Here is a 13181-nt window from a genome sequence, read left to right as displayed (position 1 = left end):
AGCGCCGGGCAGCGAGTGGCAGCCGTGAAGTTCATTCAACTGTTCAGCGGCCCAAACTGTTTGGCCCCGGGCAATGCGTCGAACGGACGGACGGACGGACGGACTGAGCTGCTGCTGCGGCTGCAGCACAGTAGCCAAAGTGGAACAGCGTCGGATGGAAAATCGAAATCCAAATTATTGACACTTGAAGTGAGACGAAAGAAAGGCATTACAACAGCCGGAGGGCAGGGCAGCAGCAGAGGCAAAGCATCCACAGAGAGTGAGAGAGGCAGAGGGAGAGGCAGAGGGAGGTAGGGAGCAGAGAGCCTGAACGTTCGCTCAGCTGCTTGTCTTCAGCTCTTTTTTTCCGTGGCCAAGCTACCGAAAATTGTTCATTAATGAAACTTAATTGATTTCATTCATTAATCATTAAGCAGCGCCCATAGACGAGAGCAGCAGCAGCGGCGCGACGGCCCGCGAGAGGCGTCGCATCGTGTGCGTGTTAGACACTTCCGCTCTCAGCTCGCAAAAGGGTTACGAGATGACGCAGCTTACGCGGCGATGCATACACACACACACACATACGTGTGTGTATATAGATTATCATATTTGATACCATATACACTGAGAGAAGTAACGCTGCTTAGCCTATTGCCAACGATTGGTAATTGAATTGAGTTGCGGGCGACGTATGTATGTATGTATATCAATATAGTTACAGAAATGATACACACGTGAAATAACGATGTCTTGGAGGACTCTAGCTCGCATAATATAGATAGACAATAAATAAATTAAATAAATAAATAAACATGGGTCTGTGGAATATGGGTGGGGCTATCAAATGGGTTAGTCGAATATGGACAACCCTATGCATATATGTATAGATTCATATATAAGTATATTCATGTATATGTATGTTGTTTTTAATTCATCTCATTTTTGTTGTCTGCTTTCATTTAATAGATCTGTGCATATTAAAGATTTGTTGAATATTTTATGATGTCTCAGTGCATTCTGAATGTGATTTTCAACAATAGCTTTCACTCACTCACACACAGAGACACATATATATATATAGGTACATGCACACACACCGAAGCAGTGCAGCTAGAATGCTCAGGTTACACGCATTCAAATCGTAAACTAAACTCTGCTATATTTCATCTTTCTAAACAATATAAAAACATTATTTATGCCATCAAATCATAAGTTTTCGAAGCGATAAAAAGAAATACACCAAAGTTGAAATACACTTATGAATGGACTCCGGCAGTCCAAGTGCAACCCATTCAAGAGATCATAGATTAGGGGTTGGAAACTGAATTTGCTTTGCTCCAAAGTACAGCGTGTCCGAAAATAATCAACAATTCAGAAACAATTCACTTTGACACGGTTGAAACGGTCAAGCTGCCCGAATATGATTTGCCGGTATTTTTGATAGGTTGACCCAAGCATGTTAAAAGTATACGCAAATCACTCATGGACCAAAGCTTTCTCGGAGATTTTATATTACATTAAGTTTCTTTCCTACTTCTATTTTAATATTCTACTTTTATTTTAATATTTATAAACCTAACATTTCCTTTATTAAATATATATATCATCTAAAATTTCTATATATTTTTTTTATTTAAAAATTAACATTTTTAATATATATATAACTTAAAATTTGTATAAAATTGATTAGAATTTTATTATATTATTTATATTAAATTCATGGTAGCCTAGGGCTGCGTTGAGAGTTAATCCAGCCCTTTAAATATTTTCAAATGTTTTTTTTTTTTTTTTTTTTTTGTGTGTATTTTATAATTTTTAGTTAATTATATTGAATAAATTAATTACAAAATCGTTTTTATTTCATTATTATTTATTTACTTATTAGGAAGTCAGAGATGATATAAAATTTAAGTTAATTTAAGGTAAAAAAAAATGAAGAAATACATATTTCATATTTTTGTACATTACAATATTATTTATATTATCCCCTTCTCATAGAAGGTTTTTATATTACAGCATAATCACAGTTCACAGTTTCGCTTCCCAAACAGAATCAATATTTAAAGTATGGGCAACAAATCGAACCAAGTAGTTAGCATGCCCATGCCACTCGAAAGGGAAGACTCAATAATTTTGATTTAAAATGTGCGCAGGCGCTGCTCAAAGCGAACCGCAGCCAGAATCTGAAAGAGACTCCGCATGCCATATGGGCAATGTGACAAATTTATGAGACGGCGATCCCCAGAAATCACTTGGCCTGTGTTGTGACAATGAACGCATTTCGGGCCACAAACGGGTCTATTGAAAAGCCCGCACGAATGCTTGCAGTAAGAACAGAGAAAGAGAGAGAGAGAGAGAGGGAGAGAGAGCATCTGGTGGAGCTGCATGAGGAAGACGCATTGGATTCAGTTTGGGGGCTGCGACTCCAACAGCGAGCGCGGCTTCGGGGCCCTTTGTTGAAGTGTGTTTTGTGTTTTGGGTGTTAAATTTATGTTTGGCTTTTAGCTAAATTCAAATTCTATCGCTCAATTATGTTGAGATAAAAGGAAATTGCTGCGACATTAACACTTTCTTAATCTGATGTTCTGAATTTATATGCGGCCGAGGAATTTAAGGCGGCGTCTCCAACAATCCATCCCAGCCAGAGGCCAGAGGCCCATGCCGATGCCATTGCCGCATTAATGCCACGCGCATCGGGCCCGGCCTACAGATCTTAAAGGGTTCCACACCAGAACAGAACAGAACAGAACATAACATGACTGAATCGAACCGAACTGAACTGAACCGAGTCGATGTGGAGCGAAGACCTCAAACGAAAACGAGCCCAAAACCGTGCGCTGTTTATTTTAAAATTTATTACCAAAATTATCGACTAAACGATGCAAGCAAAAACAATCGATAAAAGTGAATTCTTTTAGCCGTGGCTCTCGGGGCGACTCTCTGTGAGGATGCGCTGAACGGGCCCGTTGCTGGCCCGTTGCCAGTTTAAAAGCCATTGCATTAAACGTCAAGAAAAACCTTTTAATTTGCTTGTAACAAAAATTTGTTATCTCCTAAACTGTGCCATAAAAAACGAGAACGCAAACGAGATGTGGACCCAGCGCCGAGCCGCAGCCAAACTCTGCCCCGAACCCAGATCCATTTTAATATATCACAGGCAATGGCCATGCAGGCACTGTATATGGAGAATGGGAAAGTGAGTGTGTGTTAGTGTGTGTGAGTGAGTAGCAAGGGGAAGCAGTCGACATTCAGTCTGGCCACGTCTCAGATCTCGAGTCTCTCGCTCTCAGCTCTCGATTCTCGACTCTCGTCGAGGCTGGCTCTTAAAAGGTGTTGATGTTTAAGTTTAACATTGTTTCTCGTTATCGTTATAGTTTAGTGGCAGCAACAACAAAAGCAGCCCAAAAACCCAAACACACAAAACTCCGAAAAAAAATGTATAAAATCAAAAGAAGAAGAAGAAGAAGAATCCCAACTCTGAGCCCGGCTAATTGATGCAACTTTTATGGCGGGCCCAAAGAGCCGAGAGAAATTGTAGCTGGAGTTAGTATTTTTAGCTCACGTTTACAACTCGACGATAAGCATCGCAGCACTTGAGATAACATCCCCAGCAACAACAACAACAACAACAACACCAACAAGTCGAGTCAGTACTCTACTTGAGCTCAGCTTGTTGGCATCTTGTGGAAGAATATCTGGAGCACTCGCGTACAACTTTTACATTATGCACTTTGAATACATCTTGTGCGATAAGCGCTTGTGCTCTGGTGCTCTTGTGCTCTGGTGCTCTTGTGCTCTTGTGCTCTTGTTCCTCTGTTAGTCCAATCGGCCCCTCTGCGCGATTGTTGTTGCTGGTTGTTGTCTCCGCTAAAATATATTCATCAGAGCCCCGGCTGATAGAGCGAGCGGCGAAGAGCTGCTTTAATGAATGGCCAGTTCCAGTTCCCGAGCAGCGCTTCAGCTTCTTCGGCTGAAGGTAGGTGTGCTAATTGATGTGCCATCTCATGGCCAGGGCCTGACGCAAGCTGCACGTCCAGCCCCGGATGCCGGACCCCTCATCCCTCATCCCGCACCACGCACTACGCACCCCTCACCCCTCACCCTGCAGCTTTTCGATGTTGGCGCGTGGGCTTATCGCGCCCAAAGTTGGGGCGTCATAAAGTTGCACGTTGTCAACGCGCGCCAGCCTGCAGCCTCCAGCCACAGCTCCAGCTCAAACTCCAGCTCCACACAGGCCGAAGAGACAGACTGACAGACATACAAAGAATTTCTGGGCTGGCTAATGCATCAATCTGTGCGGCAAACTATTTGATTTATTGGCTGTAAAGCGCCTGGCATCAAACACGGAATGCGGACACTCAAAAGCAGGAAACGGATCATTGCGAGGCTCAGCAACAGACTTGTGCATATATATCTGATATTATTGTAGAACAATATTATCGAGTATTCTCTATTATTTACCATTAAAGTATTTCAAGTGAACTTAAGAACAAACTCGTATTCCAATTCATATAATGCATAAATACTTTACATAATTCATCTCCTTCTTGGACTATATATATATCATACTTCATACTCTTCAGGTACTTCAAGACTTCATAGACTCCAATATTAACTTTACATTTTATATACTTCGTATACATTATACACTGCTTATAGTTAATATTCAATTCAAAATTCCATATAATGAATACTTTTTACACTTCATATACTTACAGTATTTTATGTACTTCATTCAATTTATACACATTACATATATCTTATATGCTTTATATATAAATGATATATATAAAGGTATATTAAGCAGTTAATACACCTTATGTACTACAATATACACATCCTTTATAAGATGCCATTCATATACTTTATATAAATTACTTATGTATATTACTTAACTTTAACTTAACTTTATTTAATACTTTGCATACTTTACTTACCGTATATGCGATATAAACTTCATATACTTTGCATTCAATATACATATGCATGCACTTCATATTATTCGTATACATAATTTCAATCAAAATTATTAAATATATCTCATATAATTCGTATTCATATGCTTAATATACTTCATATTCATTGTATACCTCACATAGCCATGCACTGAAAATATCTTATATGCTTTGTATAATTCACATGCATTACATGCCCTCATGTATGCTTGACGTGCATTAAATAGTTTAAATTCCATATAATGTGTACTATACTTAGTTTGTATATTTATTTATCTACATATTGTAAATGCTTTGTGTACTTCATATGTTTCTTGTACTGTTTTCACTTCATAAACTTCAGATACTGCATATATGTACTTCAGACAGTTCATATATGTCGTATTCATATATATTTATCATATTTCAAATCCTTCAATTAGGTTATTTTCAGCTCTAGATATTTAAATTTATTATAATTTTCTATTTTCTAATCTATCTAAATCTACAAATATTATAACTCATTTTCAAATTACTTCTCTGATGTATCATCATGATGGGTAATGCTGAACCGTAGTCAAATATAAACCACTTTAAACCAGTTTGTGAATATAAGTAGTTGAGCGACATAAAATCAATAAAAATCAATTTCCCTAATTTGCGAATTAAGAAAATCCAAATCTATTAAATCTTTTCAGCCGATGTACATATATAATATTTATTTATCTAATTCCTTTCTGTTTTGACAGGGGCTATGTGAATAAATTGTTTGGAATGCCATTCATATCCTACACAAAGCTTATTTACGTTTAGATTTCCGTCTCTGTGGCTATATATATTAAATAGTATATTAGACTCGATTCGGTTGCCAAACACCAAAGGCCACTTAAAGTCAATGGATATACGAATTAATATTGTAGGCACACTTTTCAGCTTAAGCTAGAGGGGCAGAGAAGGAGACAAGAAGAGAGGGAGATGGATGGATGCGCAGCGAGTGGGGTCGAAAATGGAAAACTAGATAAATGTTGTACAAATTGTTAACTGCTTTTTTATGTTAATCGCTGACTATGTTTAAACAACAAACAGATAGAAAATAAAATAAGCGAAGAAGAAGCAGACGGAGCAGGCGAAGCAGAAGAACGAATGACAAAATCAAAGCGCACGACAAACGCTGTTCAAAACGTTCGAAATTTGTTAAGGCCCAAATGTGGTCGAATGGCTTTAATGCGCGGGGCAACAGGTGAATTTTGAATGCGAGCTTAATTTATGAAAATATCAAGCGATGTATCCGATCCGAATTGGCTTGGCGCTGCCTCGATTCTATTTCCCATTTATGGAACGCGAACAAAAAGCTTGAATTTGCACTCTGATCGGGCTCGTCCAGCACCAACCAGCCCCGACCAGCCGCGGCCTGCCCCGCCCACCCGCCTTCATCGACCCGCTGCGTGAATCTGTATCTGTGTCGAAGTCTGGCAAATGGCTTGCTAAGTGGTTTTAACACTTTTATAGCGTTAAGTTTTTAATTTTATTCGCTAATAAATAATTTAAGTCAATTTTCAACATATAAAAGATTGTGCGTTCATTAAATGTGGTGCCCTCCACGTTTTGTTTTCGAGTCGAGCCGATTCGGATTCGGATTCGGATTCGGATTTGGATTCGATTTCGATTAATTCGATTTTATTTCTTCCACACACACACACACACTCACACAGAGATTTATTTATATGAATACGTTTCATTCACTAAAATAAAGAAGAAAAAATATAAAACACTCATGAATACAGCTCGAGTGTTAATCGATGTCGATGCTAATGCCTCGCGCTCGGGTTCAACTTGTGGAGCTTCAGCCAATTTGACGACAGCCTTTGTTGTTTTGTTTAAACTGACATTTAAGTAATTATCTAATTAAGTTAACATTTCGCTTAAAGATAAGTGCCAAATTATTTATTTTCCAATTTCGATTATGCCATGAATTTTCGTGCATAAATCATTCCTTTTATCGCTTCATCCAAACCAGGTCAAATCCAAATTTCCAAACTCGTCGGTACTGAGCCAATTTTGAGTAACCACTCGATGATATAGACCACAACAACACCGTCTTTTAAGCACTGGATGAGTAAACACTCAAAATACAACAACAAACCCGTCTTTAAGTGCTGTACAGCATGTAAGTCAGTGATACACAGTGTTGTACAACATTGATTAATGATTTATAGGAAAATTTGGATGCATTCATGCAAATATGTAATATACATAGTACATTTAACATTTATGTATCGTATCTATAAAAATCAAGTATCTACTGTAAACGATAGAGGGGCTTCACATCATTTACATACATTTATCAAACCGTTCAGACATTAAATTCCGTCATCTATAAGTCTTCTTTCTCATCCAATGAAAAATTGAGCTTATTTTAATTTATAAATTTTGTATATATATCTAAACTACTTTTTAGTATATTCTGATTTTTATTTACTTTAATCGCTTTCATTTATTTACTTTTGCATTATTTCAAAATTTAATTCAAATCGCATTTTAGGTTTGTCCACGATTTTTCATTTTATTTCTAATAATTTTATGATTTAATAATAGCAAAACGAATTTAATTTTCCATGTACTATATTTAATAATTAACTGAAGGAGTATATTAGTTTGATGAAATTAATTTCTCGTATCGGTTCGTCTATTTATTTGAACCCAGACTCTTTTGCAGCTGCTGAAGCAAAAGACTTGAGATTCAGAATAAATACTCGAAGGAATATTTCCTTTGGAATGTATTTTCCCGGGACCCTACAAGGAGCATGGTTAATCGGGTAATACTATATGTGAAAATAAAGGTTATGGTTTGAGTATTATATAAAAATTGATGACTAATAAATATTTTTTAATTTTTATCATGTAAGTTAATTTTAATAATAAAAAAACAAAAAATTTTTTTTAATCCAAAAAAATGTACAAATTACTAATATGAAATACAAATATCTGAAGTGCTGAAGACCACATTGAATGCCAAAAAAACAAAAACAAACAAACAAACAAAACATTTAAAGTGGATTTATTTGTGTTTAGAAGACGTGGCACATCGAAAATACCCAGTAAACTATTTGTTTCTTCTAAGTACTGGCCACTAAATATACATCTAGAGTTTAGCAATTAAAAACTTGTTATTAATCGAATAAATAAACTCGTTTCTCAATTAAATATTGAGAGCGTCGCTCGTTAAAACATATCTTCCAAATTCCAAACAATATTTATAGAATGTAAATGAGTATTATGCAGTCGCTGACGCTCGCCCAGCATAGTCTTAATTGATTATATTATAATTTAGTTACAAGTAACAATATTATAATTGATGGATGGGCTGCAAAGACCAGGAATGAGATGTGCATATTTATATATAATATTGTACTTCTTCCACCCTTTAAATATGTATGTTATAGAGCAGGTTAATATTTCCATATACATATTTTTGGCTGCCTTGAAGGTCAGGCACTTTTTGTAGCTCTTCTTTCCCGCTTTTTACTCACTTCACTTGATCGTTGTCTGCATGCAAAAAAAAAAATAAAAATAAAAAAAATCTAAAGTAAATTGAAACATTTTAAAAAATGCTTATATTGTATCAATTTTACGATACATTTTTTATCAGGCGCATGTAATCAAATCTCTATAAGGATTCAAGTGTGTGCAACAATTGCCGCATTTCGTTGGTAACTCGAGATGCGTACAAAGTTTCAGTTTGGCTTTGCGGGGCCCCCCGCGTCGCTGCGGATCTCATTGAAATGTACATCAAAATAATAATCAAAAGTAATTTGCAACAGCAGGAACAAGGACAACAACAACAACAACTACAAAAGCAGCAACAATGACAGACGGCACTTGAACACCAAAATAGGCATTAGAGTCACATCCTCATCCCGCACCACCTCAGCCTCATCCCCAGCCCCATGCACACACAGAGAGAGAGATCCGTCATTGAGGGCGGGCGGGTTGGTCTCTGGTCACATAGCGTATGCTACACGACGACGGGGTGCTCCTGCTCCTGGTCCTGCTCCTGCTCGTGCTCCTGCTCCTTTGCCTCGTCCTGCTCGTGCTCCTGCTGTCTGCATTTCCACTTGGTTTACCGCGCACATCAACACCCTCGGCTAATTGATGACAAATTATTATGAGCCAGCAGCCTCTCGCACCCAAAGCCAATTTTGATGAATGGAAATTGGAATGGGAATGAAAATGGAAATGGAAACAGCAATAGAAATGGAAATGGAAATGGAAATGAAAATTGTAATAGAAATGGATGTATTGTGGACGCGAGTGCGGCTCTGTGGCTCTCTCTCACTCGATGGCATGTGGATTGGCCAACTGACGTCGCAAGCGGCTGACAACTGTCAAATTAGCAAACGAGCAAGCGAACGGCCAAACACAAAAGGAATTAAGGCCAAAAATTACATTTACACATACAGCGGCCGTACTTACCGAGAGAGGACAAAACAGCAGCACGAGCCAAGGACGAGCCGCAGTTGAGGCTTGTATTCAAATTGTGAACATGTCGAGGTCGCACTGCACGAGGGCTGCCACCACAGTTCTAAGGACATGGCAGAAAGTGAGAGCTTCAGTAACAACATGGCCATAGAAGAGGAGAAATATCTCTTAAGATATAAACATTATTACGATAAAATAATTAAACATTTGTAAAGAAATCTTAAGCCTGACTTACTTTAGCAAGAGTTTGGGATAAGTTGGAATTTTTGTTGTCGCTTAAATTTACTTTCTTTAGAGAAAAAAATTATCAAGTGAGCATTAATCTAAAATAAATTTAATAAAACTATAAAAATGTTATAAAATTATAGTAGGTAAAACTTGGTTAAGCTTGTGTACAATCTCTTTAAATATATCCTTAGTATAATGTGTAATATATTTTGGTGCATTCTACTTCTCTAAAGCATCCCTTAGATGCACATACATACTTAGGTACAAGACTTAATCTTAACTTAATTAAATAAGAGTTCAAAAAAAGTTGTTATATATTATAATGGATATTCTCATGAAAAGATTTTTTATTTTTATTTTATTTTCAGTTTTTATTGTACATATAACATATTTTTGTATATCCGAAATTTGTAATTTTAGACCACCGAAATAGTATCTCGAAAAGTATAATATAATTAATAGTTATAACTCAGATACAAATGGATAAATAGTAATATCCAAGAAGTGAAGAATGCTTAAAGCACAAAATCAACTCGAGAACTTATAGTTAAGTGAACTGCAGTGGCTACCCTCGCTGTTCATCCCCCGTGCGGCACGGGCATGGCGTGTCAAAGAGACTGCGTGCCACGGCGAGTCGCTTTCGTTCGCCTTCATTGCCGACGCATCGCCTGCTGTTGCCTTTTTGGCCGTGGCACAATTGAAAATTGGCTCAGCGAGAGCGAGTGCGAGTGCGAGTGCGAGCGAGAGGGAGAGCTGATGAACGAGAGGGCGAATTGTAGTTGGTGTCGGAATTGGAATCGGAGGCGACTTCAAGTTCGGGTAATTGGATCCCGTGAGCAACTGTTTGCTTTCTGGGCACTGCAGCAACTTCCTTCTGCCTTTTGTTCTGGCCATTAGCGTGTGCAATGTGCGCTCGCTGGATTTTGGACGCAAGTTGGTGATTGTGCCGCTGGCACCTCGCACAGCTTGCGGTCCATGCGCAGTCCGGGAGGGAGATGCAGCACTTCAATTGCCGCCTGCCGCCTGCCGCCTGCCTCCTGCAGCCAGCCGTAGGCGCACTTTAGTCACACATCACTTGGCACTTGACAGTTGGCAGTTGGCCGTTGAATCTTGTCGCAGTTACCATCATAGTTGCAGCCACGTGCCGCATAAACAAAGGCTTGACTCTTGGCTGGGCTGGGCAGGGAGAAGCCCCCACGCACTCCAGACACTTGGCTAACGGGACTTGGCCCCGGCGCCGCCAATGACAACAAAAAACAGAAAAAAACCCGAGCAAAAAAGGGGAAAGAATCCAAATATCGTATCATCTTACTGCCCTGTGAGAACCTTTTGACATTGGCGTGTGCCTGGGCAACGACTCCACATGCCGTTCGCCGTTCGCCGTTCGGCCCGAAGCTTGGACTCTGATTGCGCTGCGCACAGTTAGAATTGATTGAAAATTGGTTAACCGCAGAGGCAATTGCGCAGCGAATTGCAAATCGAAGATGATGCCGTAACCGAATAATAGCGCCCAGCATCTTAATCTAAAGCCGCCCCAGCGTCATGTAACTCCATCAGCAGCGATTTGCATGCAACGCACTCAAATTGGGCCGCAGGTTCAAAACCAGTAGCCGCCTGTTGTTGCAGTTGTTGCAGTTGTTGTTGCAGCCGCAGTCTGAGTAATTTGCAGCGTTTAACTGGCGGCGGGGGCCAGCGGCAAATCGATTTCTGCAGCTTCTGGCGCCACAAACCGATTTGCAAGAGACAAGCTGGAAGAGGAGCGAAGGGGCGAGGGGGTGGTGCACGACTCGACTCAATATTGATTTAGACTTAACCTTGCCGCACAGTCTGGCCGCCCCCTTTGCTGACCTTCAGCTACATAAATTTCGCACAGCTTCCGCTCGCATCCTTCGGCCCGGCTTCCCGGCTTCCGGCGTGCGCGCGCGCGCTGACATCTAATTTGATAAACACGCACAAATTTATTGATAACGGAAACGGGCGAGTCCAAGGCGAAAGAATGGCTTCGACTTGCGTCCAATGTGCGCAACAAATTGCCTGTGTAATCAAAAAGCTTCCTCCGGTCTCGACCCCTCCTCCTACTCCGGCACTACTTAGTATGCAGAAGTTAGTCGGCTTGCGTCCTGTGACAAATTAGGCCAACAATGCGGCAGCAGCGCGCCATAAAAAATAACGAAAAACGAGCTGAGCTGAGCCGAGCATAACAAAAGTTGTCAATTAGCCAGGAAGAGCGAGCAGGACGCCGAACGCATTGCAGCAGCTTCCGGTGTGAAAGCATTTTGTCAGCTTGGACGCACAAAAGGCGCCCCCTCAGAGCGTAGCCGGCCTCAAGATGTTCGCCGGCAGAGAAATCCATAAAAAAAACGACTCCTTGAGTCCTTTGTGCCAGTGACTCTCGCGATTTCAATAACCATTCCAGCATAGTTAATCGTAGGACAACGATCTATCAATATGCTAATGCTGCGATTTCTATCCACTGAACTGTGACTAGTCCATCAAATTATGCAAAGTCAGTTCAAGCGAACAATTAATGTCCCGTATTGCCATTGGATATATACCAAATGTGTATCCTATATATGCCCATTAAAAAATCTATATAAAACAAAATTAGTACATGTACTTTTTTCTTCAATATACATATGTATATAGAGAGATAGAAGAGAAACCAGACTTATCTAAAACATACACAAAAAAATTACTAGAATATTTTTGAAATGTTTTTAAAATATTTATATTTTTTAGTCTTAAGACTATAAATCAATTCAAATAATATTAATAATACAAAACAAAGTTGATATATTCAGAATTGCTGAATTGCTCGCTCTCTCTCTCTCTCTCTCTTTCCACATCTCTCTCTCTCTCTCTCTCTCTCTATCTCTGACTGAAACATTCATATATCAAGATTGGGTGCCCAATACATACACATACATATATCATCTTGTATATATTATATATAAATTTGCCTGGGCTTTACATCACATTTTAAATACTACAGCCAACTGCACTTTAGCACAAACTCACATCTGATATAACGTTATGAAAATTAGATTAGTCCATCCAAATGAAAAGTTTTTATTTGAAGCGTGCGTAGATTGCTTAGTGTTCAGGGTATCTCCTAGTCGAGCACTCCCCACTAGAGCACTCTCTACTTGCTGTCAATTAAGAATTTCATCGTTAATGGTGCTACTAGGTGTGTGCAGACCTCAACTCAATTTTGCTCTACTCGTATTGTACGGTACATTTAACTCACAATTTTGCAGATTAATAACAGTTTGAGGACGTTCCATCTATACGCGTATTCTTAAACAAAATGATAATAATTTATTCAGACGCAATCATAAATATATTAAATGATAACAAAATGATGATATTTATCTAAAGTTTTAGGTATGGAAGGTAAACTACTCCAAGTGACTCTACTCTAAAGGGTAACTGCCTCTACAGGGCAAAGAACAATGTTGACAGTCAACATCTTTTGTTCAGCTTGTGAAATCTGTTTATCCAATGCAATCGAATGAAGCTTGATAAAATGATACAAGCCAATTGGCTGCCACAGTTTCCTGC

Source organism: Drosophila arizonae, chromosome X (genome assembly GCF_054131065.1).
Source record: "Drosophila arizonae isolate 15081-1271.41 chromosome X, UAZ_ARI_1.0, whole genome shotgun sequence".
Lineage (NCBI taxonomy): Eukaryota > Metazoa > Arthropoda > Insecta > Diptera > Drosophilidae > Drosophila > Drosophila arizonae.
This window is presented reverse-complemented; position numbering follows the sequence as displayed.